This window comes from Momordica charantia, assembly GCF_013281855.1.
Source record: "Momordica charantia cultivar OHB3-1 chromosome 4 unlocalized genomic scaffold, Mcharantia_2.0 BLBB01000004.1, whole genome shotgun sequence".
NCBI lineage: Eukaryota > Viridiplantae > Streptophyta > Magnoliopsida > Cucurbitales > Cucurbitaceae > Momordica > Momordica charantia.
This window is the reverse complement of record NW_028275162.1, coordinates 16645099-16658645: the sequence shown is the minus strand read 5'-3', so window position 1 is coordinate 16658645 and position 13547 is coordinate 16645099. Positions and strand designations below refer to the sequence as shown.

Here is a 13547-nt window from a genome sequence, read left to right as displayed (position 1 = left end):
CCTGTCAATTAAAATATGCATATTTTGGTTTAAATGATACTTTGCCGGTTATCATTTCTTCGTATTTGACTCATGAACATGAATCTTTGCTTTTGCAAGTATTATCTAAGTACAAGAGGGCTATTGGATGGACCATAGCGGACATAAGAGGAATTAGCCCTACTTTTTGCATGCACAAAATTATCTAAGAAGAAGGAGCCACAAATTCTATCGAAAGCCAAAAGAGGCTTAACTCCAAGATGAAAGAGGTGGTCAAAAAGTAAATGATAAAATGGTTAGATGCTGGGGTGATCTACCCCATTTCAGATCGCAGCTGGGTTAGCCCGATTCAATTCGTTCCCAAGAAGGGTGGTATGACGGTAATAACCAACGATGATAATGAGTTGATCCAGATGAGGACGGTGACTGGTCGGAGAGTGTGCATGGACTACCATCGCCTAAACAAGGTAACGAGAAAATACAATTTTCCACTTCCTTCTATTGACCAAATGCTTAATCGTCTTGTAGGGAAGGAGTGTTATTGCTTCCTTGATGGGTATTCTAGTTACAACCAGATAACAATAGCTCTAGAGGACCAAGAAAATACCACTTTCACACGTCCTTATGGGACATTTGCATTTCAGAGGATGTTGTTCGGTCTTTGTAACGCTCCTGCCACCTTCCAAAGATGCATGACTACTATTTTTTCTGACATGGTAGAGAGAACAGTAAAACTATTTATGGATGATTTTTCTATGTTTGGAGAATTTTTTGAAGTTTGTTTACAAAATTTGGAAAATGTTTTAAAAATATGTGAAGAGACTAACCTTGTTCTTATTGTAAAAGGTGTTAGAGTTTTTTAGGACACATGGGTTTCTACCACCGTTTTATCAAAAAATTTACGCAAATTTCTAAACCTTTATGTCAGTTATTAGAAGCGGATCGACCCTTTGATTTTAATGAAAATTGTTTGAAAGCTTTTGAGACACTTAAAGATGCACTTAGTTCAGCACCTGTCATAATTGAACCAGATTTGATCTTACCATTTAAACTATTGTGTGACGCAACTGACCCTGCAGTAGGTGCAATGTCGGGTCAGCGAAAAGGTAAAGTTTTTTATCCTATTTATTAAGTAAGTAAGAATTTGAAAAGTATTGAGTCAAACTACACTGTGACTAAGAAAGAACTTTTAGCTGTTGTTTTCGCATTTGACAACTTTCGTTAATATTTTCTTGGGACTAAGGTGATAGTTTTTACTGATTATTCTGCATTAAAATACTTGTTTGCTAAAAAAGAAGCGAAAAGCCTAGGTTGTTTACATGGATATTATTGCTACAAGAGTTTGATTTAGAGATAAGAGATATAAAGCTAGACTAGTTGCTAAGGGATTTACTCAGACCTATGGGATTGATTATTAAGAAACTTTTGCTCATGTTGCTAAAATCAACTCCATTAGGATACTTTTATCTCTAGCTGCAAATTTAGATTGGCCTCTTCACCAGCTCGATGTAAAAAATGCCTTTCTGAATGGAGATCTAGAAGAAGAAGTATTTATGAGTTAACCACCAGGTTTTGAAGCTAATCTTGGAAAGGACAAAGTATGTCGGTTAAAGAAATCTTTGTATGGACTCAAACAATCTCCAAGATCATGGTTTTAACGATTTGGTAAAGTAGTCATGAGCTATGAATTCCTTCAGAGTGAAGCTGATCATACCATGTTTCACAAACGTTCTGAAAACAATAAAACTACAATTTTGATTGTCTATGTAGATGACATTGTCCTTACAGGTGATGATGAAGTAGAACTGGCTCCTTTGAAGAAAAGACTCACAAGTGAATTTCAAATCAAGGACCTAGGAACGTTAAAATACTTCCTAGGAATGGAGTTTGCAAGATCTAAGAAAGGTATCTTTGTTAACCAAAGAAAATATATTCTTGATTTACTTAGAGAAACAGGTTTGCTTGGATGCAAGGTAGCTGAGACCCCTATTGAACCTAATTTGAAATTGGAAGCTGCAAGAGAAGAAGAAGTAAAGGATAAAGAACGATATCAAAGTCTTATGGGAAAACTCGTCTACTTGTCTCACACACGCCCACATATTACCTTTGCAGTAAGCATGGTAAGCCAATTTATACACTCACCAGGATTAGTTTACTTTGAAGCTGCCTATAGAATTTTAAGATATCTGAAAGGAACTCCAGGAAAAGGTATATTGTTCAAAAAAACACAACCATTTGCAGGTTGATGTTTATACCGATACTGATTGGACAGGAAGTATGATAGATAGAAGATCTACTTCTGGTTATTGTTCATTTGTTGGAGGTAACTTAGTAACTTGGCGAAGTAAGAAACAAAATGTAGGGGCCAGAAGCAGTGCTGAAGCAGAATTTAGGGCCTTAGCCCATGGTATTTGTGGAGGGAAATGGAAAAAAAGATTACTTGAAGAATTGAGAGTATTTCAGAAAGCACCCATAAAAGTTTATTGTGACAACAAGGCTGCAATCTCCATAGCCCACAATCCAGTTCAACATGATAGGACTAAGCATATTGAAATTGACAAACATTTCATAAAAGAAAAAGTTGATACCGGTGTGATATGTATCCCTTACCTCCCAACACTAGAGCAGACTTCCGATGTGTTGACAAAAGGACTACCGAAAGTACAATTTGACAGGATGATTGACAAGCTGACAATGGAAGATATCTTTCAACCAGCTTGAGGGGGAGTGTTGGTTTATTATTGGGAAATATTAGCTGTAAATTAGTTGTCAATATTAATTGTTATCTTATCTTTATTTCTATTTATGTTTGAGCACATCTTCTATATAAGAAGGCTATGTATTTCTTATTATTAACATATATTGGAATACAAATAATTTGATTCCATCAAAACTAAGTATATGAATAGTCGCCATAGGTTGGATTTCTCTCAAAATAACCCCGTTTCCAAAATGTTAGAAGTATCTATCCCTCCCCCTCTTTCCACTACTGTTGCAATGGATGTAGAAGGTCAAACATAGGTTAGTGGTGATTCTGAGCATGACACGGAACTATTGGAGCACTCGGATTCGGCCACGGTCGAAATCCATTGCTAACTTGTGCCTAGCGCAATTATGGAGAGCACTCCACCGGCCACTCTACAAGGTATTTCGTCTCCCAATTTTCCATATCTTACTTTGACTAAAAAGTCTTTAGTTTTTTATGATTTAGAACAAGAAAGGACGACATAAAAAGTATCGAAATTTTGGTGGCTTTGAATGAAGCATCGAGGGAAAATCCATTGGAGGATGATGGAAACAGTAGGGAAGCTCAAGAAAGGTTGACTGTTGATGGAGAAGTTGAGGATGTTGGAGATTTATCACAAGAAGTACAAGGAGATGAGTGTAAAGAAGAAGAAGAAAACGACGATGTCTCCCAATATGAACTGCGAATACGTACTCCGGTGCATGAGTCGCAGCAAGATGAAAATGAGGCCCCTGTTCGAGTACAAGAAGGAATATCCGGTCCTGAGGATGTCCCTAATAAGGCCACGGAAGAATAATCTTCCTCTTCTTCAAAAGGTACGACTCATTCTTTTTCGAGTTTGAATGTTTTTTACCCCAACTTCGTTGTTGTTTCAGAGAACTCAGAGGAAGAGGTGTGCTTGGCTACAAAGGTGAAGAAAGCAATAAAAAAGAAAACTCCTGCCCAAATTGCGTCTGGTGCAATTTCCAGGCCACGCACCCGAGCCGATGTAGCACGTTTGGCCACCCAAAAAGCAGTTGAGGCTAGTCCATCTAAAAATGCCAAGGGCCTAGGGCACTTGGAAAGTCAGAATAGCATCCTGAAGAGGTTAATGAAGAGGAGCCCACTTCTACCGAACAACAAGCATCCAAACCAAAAGGGTGAGGTTTGAATAGGTTAGATTTCCTAGTTTTATGATCAAGCCATAAGCCATTTTCCACTTTTTTTGTTTTGATTATAAAATTGTGTTCTTCTTCTTTTTTTTTCTTTTAAAACTTAAACTTTTTCATTGTTTTGGAAGTCTTTGTCCTTTTTAGGTCAAAATTTTGCATCTCTTAAAATTTCTTTCACTGTTTCCCTAAGTTTGGGGGGACCATGTGTGTCTTTTTGTTTTAGAAAGAACATGCATTTTACTTTTGGAAAAAAGAGTCGGAAAGAAAATGCAAGCAATAGCAAGAGTCTTATGCAAAAAAGAGTCATGTGCAAGAAATTTCTTTTCGAAAAAGAGTATGAAAAAAAACTCCAAAACAAGAAAAAACCAAGTTAAAAAAAAGAGTCTTGGGATAAAATAAGAGTAGGGGAAAGAAACGGAAAATCAAGGTGAGAGAAAGACAGTATTAAGAAACATAAGCGGCAAGAAAACACACTTACTTTTTCACGAGTCCCACTGTAAACATTCATTTATCTTTAAATGGGTGGCGTTAGCATCTTGGAGGGTGGTTGTGGACGCCCGAGTAGAGGGGAGGGGTACATGAACGAACCGATGCCACATCCAAATGAAAGGGATCCTGAGATCGTGGAAGAATAATTAAGAAAGGCTTAAAAGAATTGATAGTCACTACATATACTAATAAGGTGCAACTTCCTTTTCGGTAACTCAATCGTAAGAACTCTAAAGTTAAGCATGCTTGACCTGGAGCAATCTTTGGTTGGGTGGCCTCTTAGTTGCTTTACTAGGTAGCGTGTGAGTGAAGACAAAGCATGCTGAAAAGACTCGTGTTGGTCTATAGGGATAGTCTACGCTCATCTAAGTAGCTCAGAATATGACGGTGGCACGGCCAGGTCCCAGGGGAATGTCAGGGCAACGAGGTGCCAAATCCGGATTTCGAATCCTGGGCGTGAGGCGTTACAGTAGTAGCCTACATATTAAGGTGACTTCATGAAATCCATTGTCGACATCATTTTATGTCGGGTTGCTACCTGAAAAGTTTCTATGAGTGGCTTTGGTTGGAAACCGATGTTAGTGTGTGGAAAATCCCAGGGGATAGTAGCCGGTCCAAGTGTCTTCTTGACGTAAAACTTTTTAAATCAAAATGGAAGTGTGCATATTCCTTGATTTTGCAAAAAGTTTTGTGTTTTATAAAAAAAAAAGGATTTAGAATCATTTTTATTGTCAAAACAAATGATGGTTTATGGTGTTTTGGCTTCATATTAAAGTTCGAAGGTTTAGCTTGTGGAGTCCTTGAGACGAATATGATTTATTTACTTAGAATATTGGATTGTTGCTCATTCATCTTTCTAGCATGTTAATTGTTTTTTGATTTGATGTTGTTGTTTTTGCTTGAGGACAAGCAAATAGCTAAGTTTGGGGGTGTGTTAGGATTGACTTTTTACTGCAGAAATATGATTGTAGATTACCCATAGCTTCTGCAGCAACCAAAAGCAGTTCGTGAAATAGTAGAACTCATATTTCCAAGATTTAGCGAAATAATGGCTGGTGCATTTTTCCCGAAGTGTGTATCTTCCATATTTTCCATCAAAACTAAGGTAGGAAGCAGAGAGGTTGTGTTTTATTAAATTGTTTAATGTCTAAAACCCCAAATAACAACATTTCATCACTATTATCTTCATACGCCGTGATTGTATTTTGAACCCTTCACTCCTAGAACACCATTTTGAAAAGCACGAGTCCCTAAGGATTCGACCTTGGATTACTCCCAAGTATTACTTGTGATCGTGTACGTTTGCACGTGTCTCTTATCTTTTGAAGGTAGAAAAACTTCCAACATAAGTGTTTATTTAACTCTGGTTAAATTCGAACCCGATCAACGACCGTGGTCGAAACCTGTGTCAAGCCAGGTCCGTTTTCTTTTAATTTCTCGTTGGTTAAATTAAACCCGATCAAGCATCGTGGTCGAAGCCTGTGTCAAGCCCTATCCGTTTCTTTTTAATTAACTCGTTGGTTAAATCGAACCGATCAAGGATCGCGGTCGAAGCCTGTGTCAAGCCATGTTTGTTGCCTTTTAATTTTTCGTTGGTTAAATCAAACCCGATCAAGCATCTTGGTCGAAGCCTGTGTCAAGCTAGATCTGTTTCCTTTTAATTTCTCATCGGTTAAATTGAACCCCATCAAGCATTTTGGTCGAAGCTTGTGCCAAGCCAGGTCCATTTCCTTTTAATTTCTGGTTGATTAAATCGAACCCGATTAAGCATCGTGGTCGAATCCTATGTCAAGCCGGGTCTATTTCCTTTTATTTTACTCGTTGGTTAAATCGAACTCGATCAAGGATTGTGGTTGAAGCCTGTGTCAAGCCAGGTTCGTTGCCTTTTAATTTCTCGTTGGTTAAATCGAACCCGATCAAGGATCGTGGTCAAAGCTTATGTCAAGCTAGGTCCGTTGCCTTTTAATTTCTTATTGGTTAAATCAAACCCGATCAAGCATCGTGGTCGAAGCCTGTGTCAAGCCAGGTCCATTTCCTTTTAAATTACTCGTTGGTTAAATCGAACCCGATCAAAGATCATGATCGAAGCCTGTGTCAAAGGCAGGTCCGCTACATCTTACTTATGTTATCATACCGTTGTTGAGATTGACGTTTTCATTAGATAAAAGATTTGTTTTTTCAAATACTTTGTCTTTTTGCTTTTATCTACCCTTTTAGTGCTGCAAAAGTACATAAAAGGGTGGCAACTTGTAGACATTGTATTTGATCCGACTCTCTTTTAATATTATTATTATTTTATATCTACTTTATTTTGATTTAGTTTTTATTATTTTTTTAATGTAAAGTTTTAAGTTAGATTTTGGTTAAAATATTTGTTTTTATTATTCAAATTAGAAAAAAAAGGTTTTATTAAATCAAATAAATTAGATTTTATTTAAAGAATTTTGTTTATATATATATATATTATTTTCCTTTTTCCTCTTTTCTTTTTTTGAAAATTTCTCATCTCTCTCACCAAAAGCTTCACAAGTGGCATCCTTTCCTACTTCTCCTCATTTTTTCTCTCTTCTTTTTCTATACTCTTCTATTTTACCGTTATACGCTTACGTATTTAAGAGAGGTTCTGCAGTGCACATAGGATGAAGATAGAGAACACAGAACACATAAGAGAGCTAGATATTTCTATGTTTTGCATATTCTTTTTAGGGCCGAGGTGACTAAAGCAAGAGCCAACTTTTCCATTTGAGGGTATCTGGTCTCGGCTTCGGTCATAGCCTTGCTTGTGTAGTAGACCGGGTTTTGCCGCGCTTCCTCTTGCCTGATTAGGGCCGAGCTGACGGCGCTGTCAGACACTGCTAAGTACAATTGGAGCTTGTCCCCCGGCATGGGCTTGGCGAGCAAAGGTGCCGAACAGAGGTAGCTTTTCAACTGCTGAAATGCTTGCTCGCACTCCGCTGTCCATTCAAACGGCCCTTTCCTTCGTATGACTTTGAAGAAAGGAAGGCACTTATCTGTCGATCTTGAAACAAACCGGTTCAGGGCCGCAATCCTGCCATTGAGGCACTGAAGCTGCTTCAGCGTCCTAGGTGCCTCCATCTCGAGCACGGCTTTAATCTTTTCGGGGTTGGCCTCGAATCCCTGGTTGTTCACCATGAAGCCAAGGAATTTTCCTGAAGAGACTCCAAAGGCACATTTAGCTGGGTTGAGCTTCATTTAATATGTCCTCAGAACCTCGAAGGCTTCGGCCAGATCGGAGAGATGCGACTTAGACTGCAATCTTTCGGGCATGCCTTATTTAAGTTTGTAAAATCTACGCACATTCTCCACTTTCCGTTAGATTTTTTAACTAATACAACATTGGAGAGCCACTCGGGATACGAAATTTCTCTTATGTATTCAGCTTTCAAAAGTTTGCTAACTTCCTCAACAATTACATCACTCCGCTCCTTGTTTATAGGTCTTGTTTTTTGCTTTACAGGTCGGAATGACGGATCTATGCTGAGGCGATGCGTCATAATTTTTGGGTCAATGCCAGGCATGTCCTCATGGGACCACGCAAAGACATCCGAGTTGGATCTGAGGAAGTGGATTAGCTCCTCTCTGTCAGTGGCCCCCAGCTTGGTTCCTATGCTTACTTGCTTCTCGGGACTAAGCAGAGGAACAAGCTCGAGCTCCTCAGTGGGTGCGGCAAACTCCCTCCTCTGCAGGTCGGCCTCGAACTCGAGCGTCCCATCCCTACCGGCGAGAGTTTCGAGGGCGCGGACCGATGAGCCTTTGAGTCCGGAGGCATAACACTCCCTCGAAGCGGTCTGTTCTCCTCGGACCGTGCCCACGCCATTGGGGGTGGAATACTTCAAAATTTGATGAAGTGTCGAGGGAATGGCTCGAAATGAGTGGATGATGGGTCTCCCAAAGATGGCGTTATAGGCCGATCCACCGTCAATTACCACGAACTCGGCCATTTGGGTGACCTGAGTTTGGTCCTGCCCCAGTGTGACCGACAAGTCGATGCAACCCTTTGGGATGATCGATTCTCCAGAGAACCCAACCAGCGGTGTCGGGCTTTTCGTCAATTGCGACCTCGTCCATCCCAGGGCGAGGTAGGTCGGTAAGGACAGGATGTTAGCAGATGCGCCTCCATCTATCAGCACCCTCCTGACCACCACATGATCAATCAAGGGAGCGATCACAAGTGCATCATTGTGGGGCAGGTGGACCTCCTCTAAGTCTGTACTGTCGAAGGTGATTGGGCAGGTCGGCCTCTGCTCCCTGATGATGCACACCTCGCGCCTGGCTGCATGAGCTAGCTCCTTTCTTTTATGTCCGGACTGACCCCCGCTTGGCCCTCCGAAAATGGTATTGATGACCGCAGGTCGGTCAGTGCGCCGGGGCGGCGTCCTCGAACGCTTCCGCTCTTCCTTTTTCTCTGCCGAGCTGGTCCTGGGCTTTCCCACAAATTTCTTGAACTAGCCATCTTAAATTAGATCCTCAATTTGGCGCTTCAACTCCCAGCAGTCCGACGTGTTATGGCCGTGCTCCCGATCGAAGCGGCAATACTTGTCCTTGCTGCGCCTTTCCGGGGCTCCCCGAAGCTTCTCAGGACGCTTGATTAGTTTTTCCATTCCAGACTCCTCGATGTTCGTTAGGATCTCGGAAATTGGAATCGTGGTCGGGGTGAAGCGTTCGTAAGGTCGGCTCCTGGTAGGTCCGTTCTCCGCCCTTCGATACTCAGCTCGGCCGCTGGAAAAGGATCCCTTGTCCTTGGACTTGGGATCTGCCTTTTCTATATCTTTTCCACTTCTGCCCCGGCCGATCTTTCGTTCTGGTCGGCCGGTTTTAGTTCGGAGGAGCTCCTGTCCATCGATGACTTTCTTCGCCTTCTGAAGCACCTCGGCGAAGGTGGCCGGGGCCTCCTCTCCAAGTTTCACCGCGAGGGCCTCGTCGGCTAGACCGGTGAGAAAATAGCACATGGCCGAGTCATCGGAGCAGTGTGCGACCTTCAACTGCTCCTCCTGGAATCTGGTGACATATTCTCGCAACGTCTCACCCTCCTTCTGTCTGATGGTGGCGAGATGGGTCGCTGTCTTTTTGTCATAATGCCGAGAAGAGAACTGGGCGAGGAACTCCCTTCTCAGTTGAGAGTAGGTCGAGATCGACCTGGCTGGCAGTATCCGATACCACAATCGCGCGCTGCCAGTAAGCGCGATCTGAAAGGCGCGGCATTTGATTGCGTCTGATGCCGCTTGGAAATCCATGAGACCTTCAAAGACCTCAACATAATCCTTGGGGTCCTTCGACCCATCATAAGGCTTCACGGTAGGAGCTTTGAACTTCGGAGGGATCGGTGCTTCCAAAACGTCCGAGGTGAAGGGCGATTCTCCCAAGTCGCCATCGTTCAGTGAACCTTCTTTCTGCTCACATTTGGCCTTTAAGGCCTCCATTTGAGCGTCGAGCTTGCCCCTCAGCTGGTCGAACTCCGCCCTTGTGATCACCCCTACGGGAGTTGCTGGGTTGTGAGAGGATTCAGCCTGCTGGTTGGAGCTCCTGTGTGAGCGGGATGGTGACTGTCCTTTTCGGAGAGATGAGCCTCTCTTTCTGTTGAGGTGTTCACGAAGGTCTCCTCTCTGGCGAGTGTGTCCCTCGCTCTCGTTGTCTTCGGGATGTTCCTCCTCGACTGGGCCGAGGTGGGAACCCCTTTGCTCGCGTATGTCAATGCGCTCATTCGATTTTCAGATCGGGACCCTGCGCCTGCAGCTAGTATCATCTCGTTATACATTTCCTCCATGGACTGCATTTGTGTGCGCATTGCCTCCATTTCTCTCTGGAGTGCGTCAAAGTTCTCACTTGGTGGAGCCGGGGCTGGACCCCGGGCGCCCTTCTTAGAGGTCCCACCTCGGCCACGGGTGGCCTTCGATGTCCTTGGGTGCGCAGGTGGTAGGACAGGCGCGGTGATTCGTGCCGACCTGCGGAGGGGTTCTGTTGCTAGGCCGTCGTGACCTTGCCCCTCTACCACTGCTACTCCGACCTCCCTCTGGTGGGCATCGCTGGCAGCTAGAGTCCTTCGATCTGCCGTATTGGTCGAGTTTGCTAGTTGAACCATTTTCGCTCGCGTATTGGTTTAAAAGGATTGGGATGACTTAGATTGTCATCCCCACAGACGGCGCCAAATGTTTATGCAAGGATATGCACAACAGTATATTTCAGGTTGCAGGTCGAACTCGGCCTCCGGACCGATCTGAATACTTGGGCGGACCTGCACAAAAAGGTGAGCACTCCGACGATCAAGCCAGTATAGGTCGGATTCCCAGTTTAGTTCGAGGTCAGAAATCATCGTACCTGATCGCGGAGTGAGGTCCTCTACTTATGGGTGGTAGTCCCGCTAATCCCGCGACGGTTACACCCGGTAATCTCGGGACCGACGGTTACACCCGATAATCACGCCGCTGACAGTAGTTCACATCGGCCCCCATCGAGCTTCCCGGTAGGTCGGACCTCGGCCAGGTTCACCTCGGCCCTCATACTTAGCATCTCTCAACGCTAGCGGTGGTGATCTCGGGCGTCCGAGCTGGGCATGACTCATGAGTCATCGTGGAGTACCAATAGGGGTCCCCACGTGTCCAGGGTGGTGTTCACTAAGGGTCTGAATAGGAGGATTTGAAGGGTTTGGTAAGGCCATGTAGAGCACAGTGATGAGAAGACAGGTGTCAGGGGATGTGAAATTAAGCTAAACGACAAGAGATGTGAATCCCAAAAATGTTCGATGAGGTGCATGAGATAGAGAGAGAGAGTAAACATGGGCTGGGATATAGGCCTACGCCAAACCAAAAGAAAACCAACGAAACTAAAAACACATAATAAACCTAACAAAACACAAAACCCAACACCCACATCAACATCAACATCAGAGGCGACAACCACGAGGGGGACCAGATCAATCAGTCTTCTTTTAACCCTATATAGAATTGACAATTCAACTTGTTTCTGGTTCCTTTTCAATCAGATGTAGTGTTCATATTTCTCCCCCTTGATGTTGTTGACTAATAATAATTAAGAGGTCCCTTGATCCAATAAGATAACATCTTATAATTCAAATTTAATTACACTCTCATTTGCTTGTTCATCGAGAAACATACGTACATTGAGTTTTAGTAGTACCTAACCCTTCATATTGATACAATGACTTATTTACATAAGCAACATGTTCTCATAGAGTAAGATCGGCTGTTTTTTAACAAGTCGATAATTTGAGTGGTGTGGAAACCCCCCTCCCCACCCTGGATTAGTTTGTCGGAAAAGGAAAACTCGATCACATTTTTCTCCTTCTAAATCTTGTAGTCTCATCCTTGCCATGAATTTCCCAGAAACACAAATATTGTTGTAATCAGCTCTATCAACAACCTATGAATCCACAGACACAAAAAGGAACAAGGAAAGAGAATCCCTTACTCCTCTAAGCTCTTAGAAGGCCAATGAACTCTGCTCTTTCTTTACCATTCAAGATTGATGAAGACAGAGGAGGATTGAAGATTCAGACTTCTTTACTCTATACCAACTCCTGTTTTTGTCTACTAAACTGGGAAAAATTGAAACTAAGAATAGGGATCTTTGACAAACGGAATCAATAATAATTAATTATTTTATTAGTTCGACACAAGAACAAGAAAATGAATTTTTCTGGTGAGACCATAAAGAGATAAAACACTTCATTCAAATAATAAAAGAACTAATGAAAATCGAGCTTGGTAGAATAGTCGAACAAGAAATCTCTCAGAATGGTTTGCTTCAACAATTCTAGAGAACAAATTTCATACGAGAAAGCAGGGAGTAATACTCTAAGAATTGTATTGCACCTCCTTCCACATTTCCATTTGATTATTTAAAATGTAATGTACTGACTAATGTTGGTAAGTCGTAGATGATCCTAATCTAAAAAACAGTACTACTAACCACTTAAATGAGTCATGGAGAAGCTAAAAAAGAAGCGTATATATCAGAGTCTTCTCCTTCTCCTCCCTATTTCCCCATTATCTGACACTGTATCAGATTTCAAAAGTTCCCTATTTCCCCATTATCGCTCTTCCTCCTAAAGTTGTTATGAATTACATTGATTGGTAATGAACTTCCTCCTTAAGCATAGAACAGTGCAAGAAAAATGCTGAACATGAATTGAAGAAATCTCCATAGATATAGACATTCAAGTTTCAAAACCGATTCAATTCAAAATGCACATCTCAGATATCAAAATATCACTAACAAATTCGGCCCTAATCAGAGAGAGAAAAAAAAAATTGAACATCACGTGCTCCAACGATGAACTCGCCAAATCGTTAACCTAAAAATCCAATTACAACAAGAAAGAAAGGAAACAGCGGAAGAGATTGAACATGAACTTACCTGAAGGAGGAAGAAAACTCAGCAGAGATTGGAGAAATGTTCGTGGGTTTTTATAGCGAGAGTTGTCGAAGGTTAGGGGTTCATCAGGCTCAATTTTTAGTCTTAAAAATGGAAACCATTTTTTGAAAGCTTCTTTTTCTGTATCCAAAATTTCTTTAAATTTCTAATAGCGTTTTTAAAAATTCAAAAACCATAAAATGGATTAATTGTCAAAACACCATTGTTTTTTAAAAACCAAAAACCAAAAGCAAAAACAATTTTGAAAGGAAAATCAGACTTCTTTGATTTTCAAATAAAAGAGGAAATCAAACGTCTTTGATTGTCTTATTAAATTTCAAATTTTAGTCGAAAACAATTTTGGAAGGAAAATCAAATTTTTTTCCAAAAATGATGGGGGAGGAGAGTTCAACTCTAATGCTCTCAAACTTCACTTTGAAGAACAATGTATCTTTCATTAATTTGCTTTCCCTCACACTCTACACAATCATTTTGTTGTCGAGTGAAAACATAAGCACATAGTTGAAACAGAATTAACTCTGATTTTTCAATCAAAAGTACATCCCAAATATTGGGTTGATGCTTTCTTAACGGTTGTTTATCTTATAAATAGGATGCCTCGTAAAGTCCTGGATATGAAAACACCTTACTTTAAACTATTTGGAAAAGACCTTGATTATAGATCTTTAAAAGTTTTTGGTTCCAAGTGTTTTCCATATTTAAGAAGCTACAACAAAGATAAACACAAAAAGTACTTATCCTTGTGTGTTTCTTGGATATAGTCTCATTCA

At 41.5% G+C, this 13547-nt stretch overlaps 1 long non-coding RNA gene across 1 annotated transcript in view; it reads right to left on the bottom strand.

Annotated features, from left to right (window-relative positions):
* The window catches only part of LOC148211935 (uncharacterized), a 44033-nt gene extending 30791 nt beyond the window's left edge, over positions 1-13242 (bottom strand). Inside the window, exon 1 of the long non-coding RNA XR_015790298.1 lies at positions 12760-13242. This is a non-coding gene — a long non-coding RNA (uncharacterized LOC148211935). The remainder of the gene's footprint in view (positions 1-12759) is intronic.
* Positions 13243-13547: the final 305 nt, after the last annotated feature.